General features: G+C 41.4%; 1 pseudogene; it reads right to left on the reverse strand.

Annotated features, from left to right (window-relative positions):
- Positions 1-758: 758 nt before the first annotated feature.
- On the reverse strand, positions 759-1,751 carry LOC110297953 (annotated as a pseudogene).
- Positions 1,752-14,250: the final 12,499 nt, after the last annotated feature.

The raw sequence follows: 14,250 nt of genomic DNA on the forward strand, positions 1-14,250 counted from the left end.
TTGTTGTTCATCCTATGGGACTGCAAACCCATTCAGCTCCATGGGTACTTTCTCTAGCTTCTCCACTGGGGACCCTGTGCTCAGTCCAATGGATGGCTGTAAGCATCCACTTCTGTACTTGTCGGGCATTGGCAGAGCCTCTTAGGAGACAGCTATATCAGGCTCCTGTCAGCAAGCACTTGTTGACATCTGCCATAGTGTCTGAGTTTGGTAACTGTATATGGGATGGATCCCCAGGTGGGACAGTGTCTGGATGGCCTTTCCTTCAGTTTCTGCTCCACACTTTCTCTCTGTATCTCTTCCCATGGGTATTTTGATTTCCCCTTCTAAGAAGGACTGAAGTATCCACACTGTGGTCTTCCTTCTTGAGCTTCATGTGGTCTGTGAATTGTATCATGGGTATTCCGAGCCTCTGGGTTAATATCCACTTATCAGTGAGTGCATAGCATGTCGGTTCTTTTGTGATTGGGTCACCTCACTCAGGATGATATTTTCTAGTTCCATCCAGCAAGCTCACAGGATAAACTTAGCTGACATACAGTTGGCAGTGTGTCTTACAGACAGTGGGACTGTCACACTAACCAGGTTACCACTACACAAGTACCACTTGGCAGCAGGGCAGAGCTGTGGGGACTGAGATATTTCCACAGACCACCTTAACACAATTGTACTAATCACAGCTCAGATGAGAAGTGTGTGGTCGCCACTGAAACCCTGCTGCAGCCTGGACAGTGAGGTGCTAGGACACTGGGAAGACTTTAGAACTGCAGCTCCTTCTGGATTCCCCAGAGGGTATGTGCACTCTTCTTCAGGAGTCAGTGTCACCTGCACAACACCCGAGATTCCATTTTATCCCAGGATCCATGGGACACTGAGGAAGACAGCATCATAGTTTCCATAGAGACCCTTAATCATGATGGAAATGGGATGCACCTGCTTAAGGTTCTTCATTGTGTTCTCGGCCAAGTCTGCCACAGAGAGGCCAATAGCCCAGGATTTGTATGCAACCTTTCAGCTTGCTCACTTCATATGCACTGTCAACCACTTGCTTGTGAACATCCTTCCACTGTTCTGTGTCTGCATCAGTACCCAGTTCTGGGTTCAGAGACTTCAGGGAGATGCCAGCAACTTTCACACCACTCCATACAGGCACACTGGAGTTGCCATGCTCTCCTAGGACCCACCCGTGACAGCTCAGCCGGCGAACCCCAGCCTTTGTCCCATCAGGTAATGGAGCCGAAGCCAGATTGCAACCACTCCCAGTAACTCGGCTTTTGGGAAAGCCATTAATTTTCCAAGCCATGTAGGTCAACCTATCCACTGGATTTGAGACAATAAGCAGCTTATAGTATGGACGGTACTTCCCAATGTTGCAAATGATAAAATTGAAGATGTTCATGTTTCGCTGAACCAAATTGAGTCTGCTATCTCCCTCTCGATGCCAGGCCCCCACTATGATAATGATCAGCTTGGAGTTTGCAGTTACACAACAGTCTTTGCTGGAGACAATTTTTGGTGTTTTAAGGAAAAGGCTGCCATACTGGAGATCCATCATCTCGCCCTTGAGTTTGTCTTCCATGACATCAACAAGGACAAGCTCAGCTGCCAAGTCCTTCATTAAGATACTAATGGCACAAGCCATGCCAACAGCACCAACCCCCAACAACTGTAATCTTGTTCTAGGGGACCTGTTCTTCCTTAAGAAGATTCACAATCAGCTGGTGCTTGAGGGTTGCCATCTTGGACTTTGAATCTTTTAAGACTGCTAGTGCACTATGTCGGGCGATGGGCAAGCAGCAGCGTGGCCTGGCTCCAGCACACCCCCAGAACTTTTTTTTTTAAGATCCATTTATTTAATTATTATATGTAAGTACCCTGTAGCTGTCTTCAACCAGAAAAGGGCATTAGATCTCATTACAGATGGTTGTGAGCCACCATGTGGTTCCTGGGATTTGAACTCAGGACCTTCAGAAGAGCAGTCGGTGCTCTTACTTGCTGAGCCATCTAGCACTTATTCTTTTTTATCATATGAATTAATTAAATAATAATACATCAATTAATTAATGGATTGATTACATGTTGTGTGTTTCCTTCATCCTCTCTCAATTTTAGCATAAGACACTGGAAAGAATATAAATTCTATTTTGTGATTGTGTTACCTCACTCAAGATGATGCCCTCCAGGTCCATCCATCAATGGAAAGAGAGGCCCATTGGACTTGCAAACTTTATATGCCCCAATATAGGGGAATGCCAGGGCCAAAAGAATGGGAATGGGTGGGTAGGGAAGTGGGGGGCGCTATGGGGGACTTTTGGGATAGCATTGGAAATGTAATTGAGGAAAATATGTAATAAAAATATTAAAAATTAAAAAAAATAAATTCTATTTTGCCCACTGAGGATACTGCCTAGCAGGTTATTTAATAAATACTTGTTATATTAATTAATTATCTATAAATTCACTCTACATTAGATTATGTTTTCTATGCTCAAAAATTCTTCCAAAACTTCATACATGGATATCTGCTATAGTTTTGTGATTCATCTCTACAAAGCAAATGTTTATATTGTTTCCAATATTTGCTTATATGTCATCTGTGTTGCAAGGGATACTTTGATCAATATGCTTACAAATGAGTGTCTGTCAGCTGAGAAGAGCTGGGAGCAGAAGAGGTGATCCTCCCTAGGGGAGAGCACACCAATAGGTTATTAGGTGTCAAGTAGCCAACCTTAAAAACATACATACAAATGTTATGTGATGAAACTATTCCTGGGGAGATGCTCCACACATCTACTCAGCTCACACAGGGAGCCCAGGATAGACCAGAGAACAGAGACCATCAAAGTCCATCTTGGTGAACCAACAAGTGTTATTGGGATTACTTTGGGAATGTGGGTAAGGAGTTACTTACAGAAACAGAAATGACTCAGAGAGAGCTGCATCACCAAAGCTCACCCCAGCATGGCTGACAGTTCGCAATGCTGGGAACCTGGAGCTCACTGCACAGCCTACAGGCAACTCAGCCAATTGGAGAGTATCCTTTCCAAGTGACTCTGCTCTAAACCTCTTCCAGACAGTTCAGCTGCTTCCTCCTTATTCCAGGCAACTGGCCTGGTCTCAGAGTTATTTGCAACTTGGCTTGTCTGAGTGACTCTCGCTAGCTGGAATTGTTTAGCCTCAGATTCTGGTCAGCTTCAGGAATTTCCTGAAGCTATGTTGAGCCATTTACATTTCTGTTTCAGGAGTTTCCTTGTAAGATAGACTGTTCCTTCAATCTGGGAGGAAACTCTTACACATCATCATGCAACATTATTCAGACTGAGCAGGTTGCATTTAAGAATATATGCACAATACACACACACACACACACACACACACACACACACACACGCACGCACACACACGCGCACACGCACAACAACAATGAGAAAAGAGAGCGTGAATTTGTGCTTCTATTGTATCCTTGAGATTTATCCCTGGACCTAGCTCTCAGGAGGCACCTGTGAGCATTTCTGGAGCTCTTGTTATACATTACAAATTCACCTCCAAAGAATTATACAAGTTTATAGTATCTTTGGTAGTACCAATGTTTTAACTACATCCTTACTAGTATTAAATGTTACCTTTAAATTATCATCTGGAGACATTTTGTGCCAGTTTTAGCATCTTAAAAGCTTTAACTTGAGTTTTTTTTTTAATTTTGATGAAATTCTGAATATAAATCCCTGAACTGGATGTAGAATAAAGACAGAGGGGAAAAAAATCAGGCCTTCCTGCGGTCTACCCATCATATCTGACAGTATGAAACTGGAGAGAATGAGGTCAGAGGCACAGATTATCCTAAGACCAGGTAATCATCGCTGAGACTAGAACCAATGGTCAGATTAATTTAAGTCATTGCACAGAAGTTTACTCTTCAGAAATGAAAGAGATTGCCGATGTTATCGTTTGTCCTTTAGCACAAACTTGTCTTTTATATCAGGTTAGACTTCCTCCTCAGCATTGACCCATTTCCCCTGAGAGCACAACAAGGCTGCCACTTAAGCAACTCAGAGGCTGGCTCACCCTCGAGGAAGCCCCTGCTTCCAGGCCCTCACACCCCTCTGCCTCCTGTCTTGTCTTGCCCATTTGACAGCGATCCCTGCCCAGCAGCCACGAGCCATCCACATTTGCAGCATGATCTCTATGATCTTGACAGAGGCTCAAATTAGTAACCAGTAAATGTATTTCTGAAAATTTAATCATAAAACTTACACTGCTTTATTTCTCAGAAAAACATCATGGGGAAATACGACAATCTTGTACAGAGCAATCCCTTCCTCTTCTCTATAAGAAGATACTAAGTGCAAAGCACCTGTAATAACATCTTCACAAATCTATCTTCACATCATAGGGAAGAAATACTGAGCCTTTAGTAGCATAATAGATACATTCCAGAAAATTATTACAATTTTGCCATATTTTGAGGGCCCTACTCAAAGCTGACTACTAAATATAGTTGACTTAAGACTCTCTCCAAAGATATTTGAGAGTCAGGAAGGTAAGACTATGAGCTTTCCTAGCTTCTTCAAGATAGCTGACAAAATCAGCAAGACCCAGGCTGAAGACCAAAAGCCAACCTTCCACTGAGAGTTCAGCGATCCAGAATCTGCTCACTACATCTTTCTTCTCCATAGTCTAGCATATGTACAGCTGAAAGCACCTGCTCCAAACGATCCCTCCCGTGGCACAGAATTCGCTCTGCTCGATTAGTTTAAGGAAATGCAAATTACCTCCAGCATTATATTCAGAAAAATACTTAAGCTTGTTCACAGGTAATTTTTCAAGCAAATTACTGTATTTTTATTGCACAGGGGAGAAAATATGCTCAAACCATTTCTAAATTAGCTAGATATTTAGTGGATGATGTGTTTAGTAGAGATGAATAAATTATGATTAATTGTCACTTATGCAAGGGGAAAAATGAATGTAAGACTTAGACAAGAGACTGTTTCCATAGAACATAAATAAAAGAGGCAGGCCTTTCCCTATCCCTAAGCCAAACACAGAGGGTAGGTGAGATGGGGTTGGGGAAGGGACTTCCCTGCCATTTGTGTTTTCTGTTCTAGATGCCAATTTCTTAGCAATGTTTTGTTTCTTCTGGTTGCGTTACTAATTGTGCACTCCAACTTGGCTACCCTGGATGCCCAAGCACTAAAACATCGTTCTAACATATAGAAGGAACTTCTGCCAATGTCTCTACTCCTTTCTCTGTGTATCTCCATCAGGGACACATGCCCTTCCTGGCCAATATGGGGGCCACTTGCTTCAACCATTCTGGCTCAAAGTAGTCATGCTGCAATCCTGCCAAGGGGCTTATTTCATCCCGTCTATATTATCCACCACCTTCAAAACACACACACACACACACACACACACACACACACCACTGAATATGATGAAAGTTTCAAGGCTTCTTGGCTAGCTCACCTGGGTCTGGTTGAGAGCTAGGAAGAGAACTTGAAGCAAGTAAGGAGGAAACACTAGCCCAAAACTCTCCAGCCATTAGGAGAGCCTGACCAAAGAAAGAGATCATGGTATGATATTACCAAGTTTAAAAGACGAAACAGAGCAAGGGATGAAACTCAGTGTGTAGAGCGCGTGCTTACATATGCGAGGCCCTGGATTTTGATGCCCAACAACAGGAAAATAGCAAAGAAACAGCACAGACTGAAATATACACAAATCTGTTACATTGCTCCTTTTGATTGCTTAACTCCCAGGTCAGGCTCAAGAGCACTGCAATCTTGCCTGGTGAACCAGGCTGGATGCTTCCTTGTCTGGACAAGCCTGACGTCTCCCACAGGTCAACTTCACAAGGAGAAACACTGCAGCCAGCTGCCAGCTCTGTGCGGGGCCAGCTGCTCAGCAAACCCTGCAGCAGTGGGAAATTTTAAGAAATTCGGATCTAAATCAGGTTGGCTGAAAGAAAGCACGTAGCTGTGGTTTGTGGTGGTAGAGCTGACTAAACAGAAGCCTTCTGAGTGCGCCCTTCAGTGTGCCAGGCTCCCCTGGATCTCCAGCCTGAGTTCAAATCCGAAGGATGCATAGAGAGCAGGAAGCATGACGTAGAGAGGCTGAGGCAGGAGAGCCAAGCGAAGCTCTGGGCCACTTAATCCAGCTTCTTACCAGCAGTGGGGAAGAGTTTCAGGCAAGGGAGGTTAGGCAAGAAGTGATACCCAAAGTTTGTCTTCCCACCTCCACAGGCAATGCCTGAACACACATGTGCCCCTCCCCAGGAAAATGCACACACATCATACATCACAAGCACACACAAATAAGTAAACAATTAAAATTTTGCCTTTGTGTAAGAAGACTTGGGATTCTAAGATGTTACAAATCTGACTGCAGCAGAATAAATGCATCATTTACGATTAACAAAACATATGGCTTAAATTTCAAACTGTTTTTATAGCAGCCCAATTTATATATGTTGTTTGGAGGCACTAAAAGTTAAGAGTAAGGGCCAGATAGTCTCACTGTTCAATACAAAAATCCTAGATGCATACGATACTTAATTTTAACTTTTAAAATATCAAGAGCAGGTAATGGGGGTGAATATGATCAAAACATAATATATACATTTATGAAAATGTCAAAATTAAACACATTGTTATATATGGTAGCTACATGTTAATAATAAACTTAATACAATTAAATTTTAAGTTTTTCAGTGCAACTCACTCATATACTATGTACTACACTGTGCATTTCGTGTAATGCGATTTTTTCAGTAAATTTTAAGTTTTTCAATTTCACTCACTAGCTACAGTTCTCATGTTTGGTAACCACACATGGCTATGGTCTCCACACTGGACAGCACAGGAAGACAGCATTTCCATCACCATAGAAGCAAAAACACAAAAACAAAAAACAACTTCTTAAGCATAATTAAGGGCTAATATTTATCTTTCTTTAGCATAATTAAAGCATAATAACAAGTATAATCAAATGACAGACTATCTTACATGTTCTATGAGATTTTTTATTGTATTATTACTGTTATTATTCTTATTATTGTTTTACTTATTCATTTTACATCCTACTCATTGCCCAACTCCTGGTCACTCCCTCCCACAATCCACCCCCATCTCCCCTCCCCTTCTCCTCTGAGTGGGTGAGGGCCCCTTGGGTATTCCCCCAACCCTGGCACATCAATTCTCTGTGAGGCTAGAGACTGAGCCACCAACCAAACAACATACTTGGGCTGGACCTACATCCCTGCACATATGTAGTAGATGTACATCTTGGTGTTCTTGTGGGTCCCAAACAACTGGAGTGGGGGGCTATCCCAAAAGCTCTTGAGTATATGCGGGATATGTTATTCTATCTGGGCTACCTTGTCTTGGCCTCAGTGAGAGAGGATGCACTCTCTGAGATTTTTAACCCTTGATCTTTGGAACCTGACTTCATCTTCTCAAGACAGATTACTGAAGTGCTTCAGGAGACCTCTTCTTGACTTATGGCACTTTTGCAGCAAAGAAGCCCACTATAGCATGAATCTGTTAGTATGCAAGATGTGGGTTCTCTAAGGATGTTGTTGGTACAGACCAGGTGTAGCAGGAATGTGGGCCTTCATTATTTGGAGGTACCTTAGAGATTGTTGTTTTGTTGTTGTCGTCCAGTCTCACTGTGTAGACCAGGCTGGCCTCGAATGCATAAAAAGCTGACTATCTTCTACCTCTTGAGTGCTGGGATTAAAGGTATGTGCCACCACACTTGGTCCTATCATTCTTTATTTTAGTTTTGTATGCTGGGTCTTTACATGTTTTGCAAACTTGTCTACCATTCTGCAAACATTTTAAACATTAATAATTAATTTTAACATAAAAAAATAACGAGAACTCCAGTTCTTCTGCTGCAAGGTGACAGTGAAACAGGATACCCAGCCACATTAAGGACAAGAAACTTTCTAATCTTTGATTTTAGTGTTTCTGTCTGCCCACTTGTTTTAATGAAGGCTGTCATGTTGGTGAAGGAGTGAAACATGAAGTATTCTAAGAAAAGACTGCACTGATGAGACAGAGTCTTGGGAAAGACTCACTCGTTGAGCCAGCCTGTACTCCAACATTGGAAGCCAGTGATATTGCAGGCTCTGAGGAGCTAAGAAAATCTTCAAGTCTTATTTTAGCGTAAGTGATTTCTGCTTATTTAACACTATTTTAAGATTCTAACGAGTCACAGCTCCTAAGAAAGGCATTGGGAATAGATGCCAGGGACACAGTCAAATGAGGTTAAGGAATTACAAAATAATGTTTTAGCAATTAACTAGATTGCCCCCTAAAATCTGAGGTGGCTGCCTGAGCAAGGATATGGGAAGAAAGGAAGAACACTAGGGGAGTCACAGAGTTAAGACATCTCACCAATGTAAATGAGTTTCTCCTCCCACCATTGCTTAGAGGGAGTAACCCTGTGGGTGCCACAGTGGCCCTAAGCACAAAACACAATGGTGAGATCTTCCACGAAATTATCTAATGTACCTTTGCCTCTGCGGGCCAGCATCTTTATCTGAAGCTACACTTCTGGAACACTGGATTTTATATAGCCCAGAAGACCTGCTCAGAAATGTCCTTGGCCCCTGATTCCTAAAGGAAAACACATCCGATGTTTTCAGTAACAACTTTCAGCCGTCTGAAGTTGGAGGTTCAAGGCTAGAGGTTTGTTTTACTTAGTGAAAATAACATATGCACCCAATATAGAAACAAATAGCATTTCTGCTCTCTGATAAACATTTTGGATCTTGAAAATCTTTATTGCCATCTCTGAGTTCCATATTCTCTGTAATATACAGAAGAAGAAAATCTTCCTCTAATGCACTAACATTTTTGTGTAGACTTTCCCTGGTTCCTTGAGTGCTTCATACAAATAGACAATATATTTTGGTCATAATCTTCTTCCCGCCCCACCATAATTCCTGGATTTCTCTGACACACTCTTCCTAAGTCTTCCTCCTGCTCCTCCTCCTCCTTCTCTCCCTTCTCCTCCTCTTCTTTCTCCTCTTTCTTCTTTCTTAAGATCCACTTATTCTACTTTGTGCTTCCCATATATTCGCAAGTGTGGAGCCACCCATGATAGCATGGTCGACCCATAAAGGGTCACATCCTTTAAAGAACTGACTCCCCCTTTCCTTTCCTAGTAGCCAAACTGTCAATAAGCATGTGCAACAAGGAGTAACAGCTTTTTCCATGATGGAATGTTGATCAGCTTGCTCTTATGCACATCTTGTGCAGGCAGCCACAGTCCCTCTGAGTTCCTGAGTGCAGAAGTCCTGTCATGTTCAGAAGGTCCTGTTTTGTCCCTGTTCTCCCTGACCTCTGACACCAACAGTCTTTCTGCCCCCTCTTCCACAAAGCTCCCTGAACCTCAGGAGTAAGGAAGATCAAAGCATTAAGTCTGCATCCAAAAAAATGTCAATTACAAATTCTATTTATCCAGAACTTCCCATATAAGCTTCCCATAATTTTAGGTGAGCCAGATAGTCCAAATTGATGAGGGACTTTTAATGTAAAATACAATTAATAGATGTGGAAGTGATGGTTAGAAAAATCAACACTTTGCAGTCAGTGAACATCAAATTATTGTAGAGATTTCCAAGGAGCAAAACCCTACAAAGTCAACTGGGAACTAACGAATAGCAGGCAAAGGCAGCTCAGTTTGCGCTACTAGACATGTGAAATCTTGACACACTGTTGCAAGCAGAGCTTGCAGATGGAAATAGGACACCACCATGCTAATGATATCAGAGTTGAGTTCAACACAACCAAGAGTTCAGTATCTTCAGTAGGAAGCCACAGGACCAACTGTCCACCATTGTTCTCCTATTTGGCGTGCTTGTAACAATGGTCCCCCTGCAGAAGCCCAAGTTCTATGGACCGGTAGAATAGCAAGCCCATTGACCTTGTCAAACAAGAAGGTACACACTGGAATATTCTTGCTCAGAAATAGCTTGATAACACAGTATAGTCCCGAAACATAAAACAAAGCTGCTGCTTCCTAAATCACTTCATGTTGAGGGACCAACATCTTTAGTTCTCATATCTTTGATGAGGCTATCCCACTGCTCTTCTCAGAGGTTCTGATACTTCCATTTTCTCCACTCAAAAAACTCTGACGTCATAATACTGTTTGCAAATGTGCATCTTAAATCTTCATTGTGGCTAATTTTCTTGATGAACAATGATTTCTAACATTTTCCATGCATGTATATTAAGCACTTCCCAGTCTTAACTCTGGAGACATTGATGCATTCCTTGACACTCCTCATTATAGAAAAGCCAATACAGTGAGTGTTTCCTGGTGCACTAAGAACTCTTGGCTTCATATTGCCATATGAAGACCTCTTCTAAGTCTAGAGCACATATAACTATGGCTGAGATGCAGGATTTTATTGAACATATGCAATAATAAAGGCACTTTGATAGACATTTTAAAGAATCTGCTTAATTAAATGTACCTGCCTGCCTTACCCAGGCACATGCCTCATGTCACAATGGATGTAGCAATACTCTCTTCCCTTCTGCTTCTGTTTCTCTTCGTAGCAATTTAGGAGTACTAATATGAATGAAATAGAAATTCAACTGTTAGGCAGAATTCTATTGCAGCAGTTCAAGGAACATAATTCATAAGCTTAGTTTTTGTTACACTTTTAATTGCAGCCAAATTGCACAACTTAGAAAAACCCCTCGTCTGCCACTCTTTCCTCTAGGAAGTTAACTTCTCCTTCTGCCCCACCCCTCACACAAATGCGTGCTTTACCATTGTTATTCTTCAGCCAGAACAATGGTGAAAACTCAAAAAAAAAAAAGCATCAGCTCTTTTCATAAACCCATACTCATCAAGAAAGCAGCTTCCAGCCCCCCGCCCCTGCAGCACCTCAGACTCAAACCAAGAAGAGGAAGAGAAAAAAAAGCACAAAATTCTAAAAATTAAACTGGTGCTAGACTTAAAATCTTATATTCACTCTCTGCTTTTAGCATAGTTCTCTTAATATAGCCAAGGAAATGTTTGTTCATTGATTTTATTTTAATTTGTGTAAATTTTTTAATGAGAAGGGGGGATTTTTTTCAATCAGAAATGATAAATCTCTCAGATGGTAAAACAGGTAGCCTTAAGAGCTTTTACATCAATCCATACATATCCTTAAAGTATAGCTGGCTGGTTAATCTTGTTCCATTACATTTAGAAGAGCAGCATTTGAAAATACGGTACAGCAGTGATGCTGAGCCGCGCCGCCTCTAATTAAGTGCAGACTAGGAAAAATTATTCTTAGTTTAGTCTGTGGAATGGGGGGGGGCGTGGAAATTTCTCTCTTTGCAATTCAAAATTGTTTTAAAGATAGAATATTTCTTTTCCAATGTCTTCATTAAACAGAGCTGTTAAGAATTGTCTCCCAACCATCCCCAAAGAGTACAAAGCTTAGGCAGTATTCACCCCATATGCTCAGCTTTGAAGTGTGAAGCTGTGACCATCCCTAGTCTCTTACACCACCATCAAAGCCATCTCATTACGCCCAGTGCTGAGAGTTAAAGCGCGGGGCCATACCCGCTCCAACACAAACACTGCATTAACAAAGCAACCGCAATATTCCTCCCCCACATGGCTAGGACTTGGAGAAATGCTTACCATATGTACACATGCACAAGATACAAAAATTGACTGTGCTAGAACATCATTGAGAAGTACATTACACATGCTGGCTGGGACTGGATATTACTCTAAGAGGCTGAGAAAAAAGATAAATGCAGCTGATTTTACGATGAAAGAACAGAAACATTGGGCTGAATAATGAGGTCAAGTGCACTGTGACTGACACACTCAGGTGCCTTGTGCTTCCTTGAGGTCGCAGAGAATAATGTGAGGTTAGGGAACAACCCTCCATTACCTGTCACTGGAGGCTACTGTATGCTCTGCCATGGTTCATTTCGAAAGAACAAGTTAGCTTACAAAGAGTGGTGCAAAGGGAACAGAATCTATAGATCTCAGGATACAGGACCTCCCGAGGAAAGGGGCTTTCCTTTATCTCTGGGTTCTCCGTTTATGATTAACAAGCAAATAGATGATAAAATGCAACCAAACAGCAATGTGTCATCAGTTACAAAATCGGGTCTCAATCATCATCTGGCTCTTAAGTAAAAACATCTGCTAGATTTGAGTGTTTTTAAAATCGTTAGACCAAACAATTTTATTTCAAGGGTTTGTTCTTCTTTTTTTTTTTTAAAGAAAAACTCTTGCTTTGTACACAAAAGCAAATTAAGGAATCATCACTGTACATTAGGTTTTAGTAGAAATGGACAACAATCTGAATGTTCACAATCTGATACAACAGGTAGAAGGGATTGGCTATGTGGAAATGTAACATGTGGATAGATACACTTCTGTTGACATTTTCCTAGGTAAAAACTTTCGGTGTGGGTACTTGAGTGTAAACACAGACAGCCAATATACTAGGTTTACACTACACACTGTGCTCTCCATATCCATAAGCTCGGCTCCCACACTCTCAGCCAACCTTGGGTTAAAATGACTTTTTTAAAAACTGCAGCCATAGTGAGCATGTGCAGGGCCCTCACATGTTTTTCCTACACAAAATGGTTTCAACAATCGTTTATAGGCTCCTAGGTATTAACAGTAAACTAGAGGTGATTTACAGTGTAACTAGGGATATGGTTAGATGTGAAGGCCATGCACAGGAGGACCAAGCATACACAGACAACTGTCTGCAAGGGTCTGAAACAAGTCTCTAAGGGATAGCACGTGGACACTGGGCATAGATACCTAAGCATAAGCATATGGAATCCTGGACATGAACATGGTGCACATACTGTAAGCTGCCAGATGATCTTGGTGACCAAGAATAATAGTGGTTCAAGATGACGTTTAACCTTTAACCTATAGTAGTTCAATCTTTGAAAAGGAGTTAAGAGAAAAAAAAGGCAAGTCCTAATAAATGTTTGTAGGCATCCTTTGTCTTGTTGTTACCTTAGCAGGAAACCTGGTAGTGTCTTGTTTCTAGGTGCAGTTGCTAGTATAAAATGAAAAGACAGAATCTATCTTCTGCCTTAATTATAAACAGAAGAATGGCATACCTCCAAACTCCTAATATCAGTATACCCTATGGAGACATAAACATGGGTATCCATCAAAGTGCATGGCATTGGGGCACACTGGATACTACGTACACACATACATACATATACACACATACATACATATACACACACAGACACACACATATATATACATACACATACATATATAAATACATGTATGCATTGTACAATATATACATATATTACATGCTATGCTGTATATACGATATGAAAATAAAGTATCTGACATTTCAAAGAGTTTATTATTAATTTGTAAGGGACATGCTCATGTATTTATACCTTTGTGCAGACATAGTGTTGTTTGTCTGAAGAACGATATCTTCCAGGGTGACTTAGTTTCCTCTGTGGCTCTCTGGTTGTCTTGTGTACACAGTTTATGGCCCCAGAGGACAATATTCTCCCACTCCCTGATGATACTAGAGTTACTGTGTAAAAGGGGAACAGATCAGGTACTCTCATAATCGTCAGATGCTCACACAATCCAACAGTCTTCACAGCGTCTCTCTAATGCACTCTAAACGTCACTGCGCAAATACAGTTGTCTGCCATTGAATTTGAACTTTGGGGACTGAAACTCTTCAGATCTTCTGCTCAAGAGACTTGCTAACATCTTTTCATAAGATCCCAAAGGTGCCTTATTTTGAAACTTGATACATACATAAATCAGTGAAGAGGAATCTGCTGTCACTACAATGGAAGAGGGTAGCCGGAACTCCAGCTGCTCAGCAGTCCCCCACACAGGACCTGGAGAACCTATACAAAGAATCGAGAACCATTCTTATTTCTCATAGCCATCTTTCTAAGATGAATCTATTCTTCTGTTTTGTAGAAGAAAACACTGAGAATCCCCAAAAAGACACTAAATGCATTTCTTAAAATTATCTGCCAAAGAAGGGATTTGAACTCACGCTTTTCAGTCCTTGAATTCTAATTTTGGCCTCTTCACTATTTGGCTTCCCTGACTAGCTACTTACTCAACATGATACTAATGGTTAGTTCATGCTGGTCACAAACTCACACAGAGATGCACATGCAAATAAAATGCTGGGTGATGTGGTGGGGTGAAGCCTGCCAATTTCGAATACTCCTCACCCAGATAAAA

The sequence above is a fragment of the Mus caroli genome, chromosome 1 (genome assembly GCF_900094665.2).
Source record: "Mus caroli chromosome 1, CAROLI_EIJ_v1.1, whole genome shotgun sequence".
Lineage (NCBI taxonomy): Eukaryota > Metazoa > Chordata > Mammalia > Rodentia > Muridae > Mus > Mus caroli.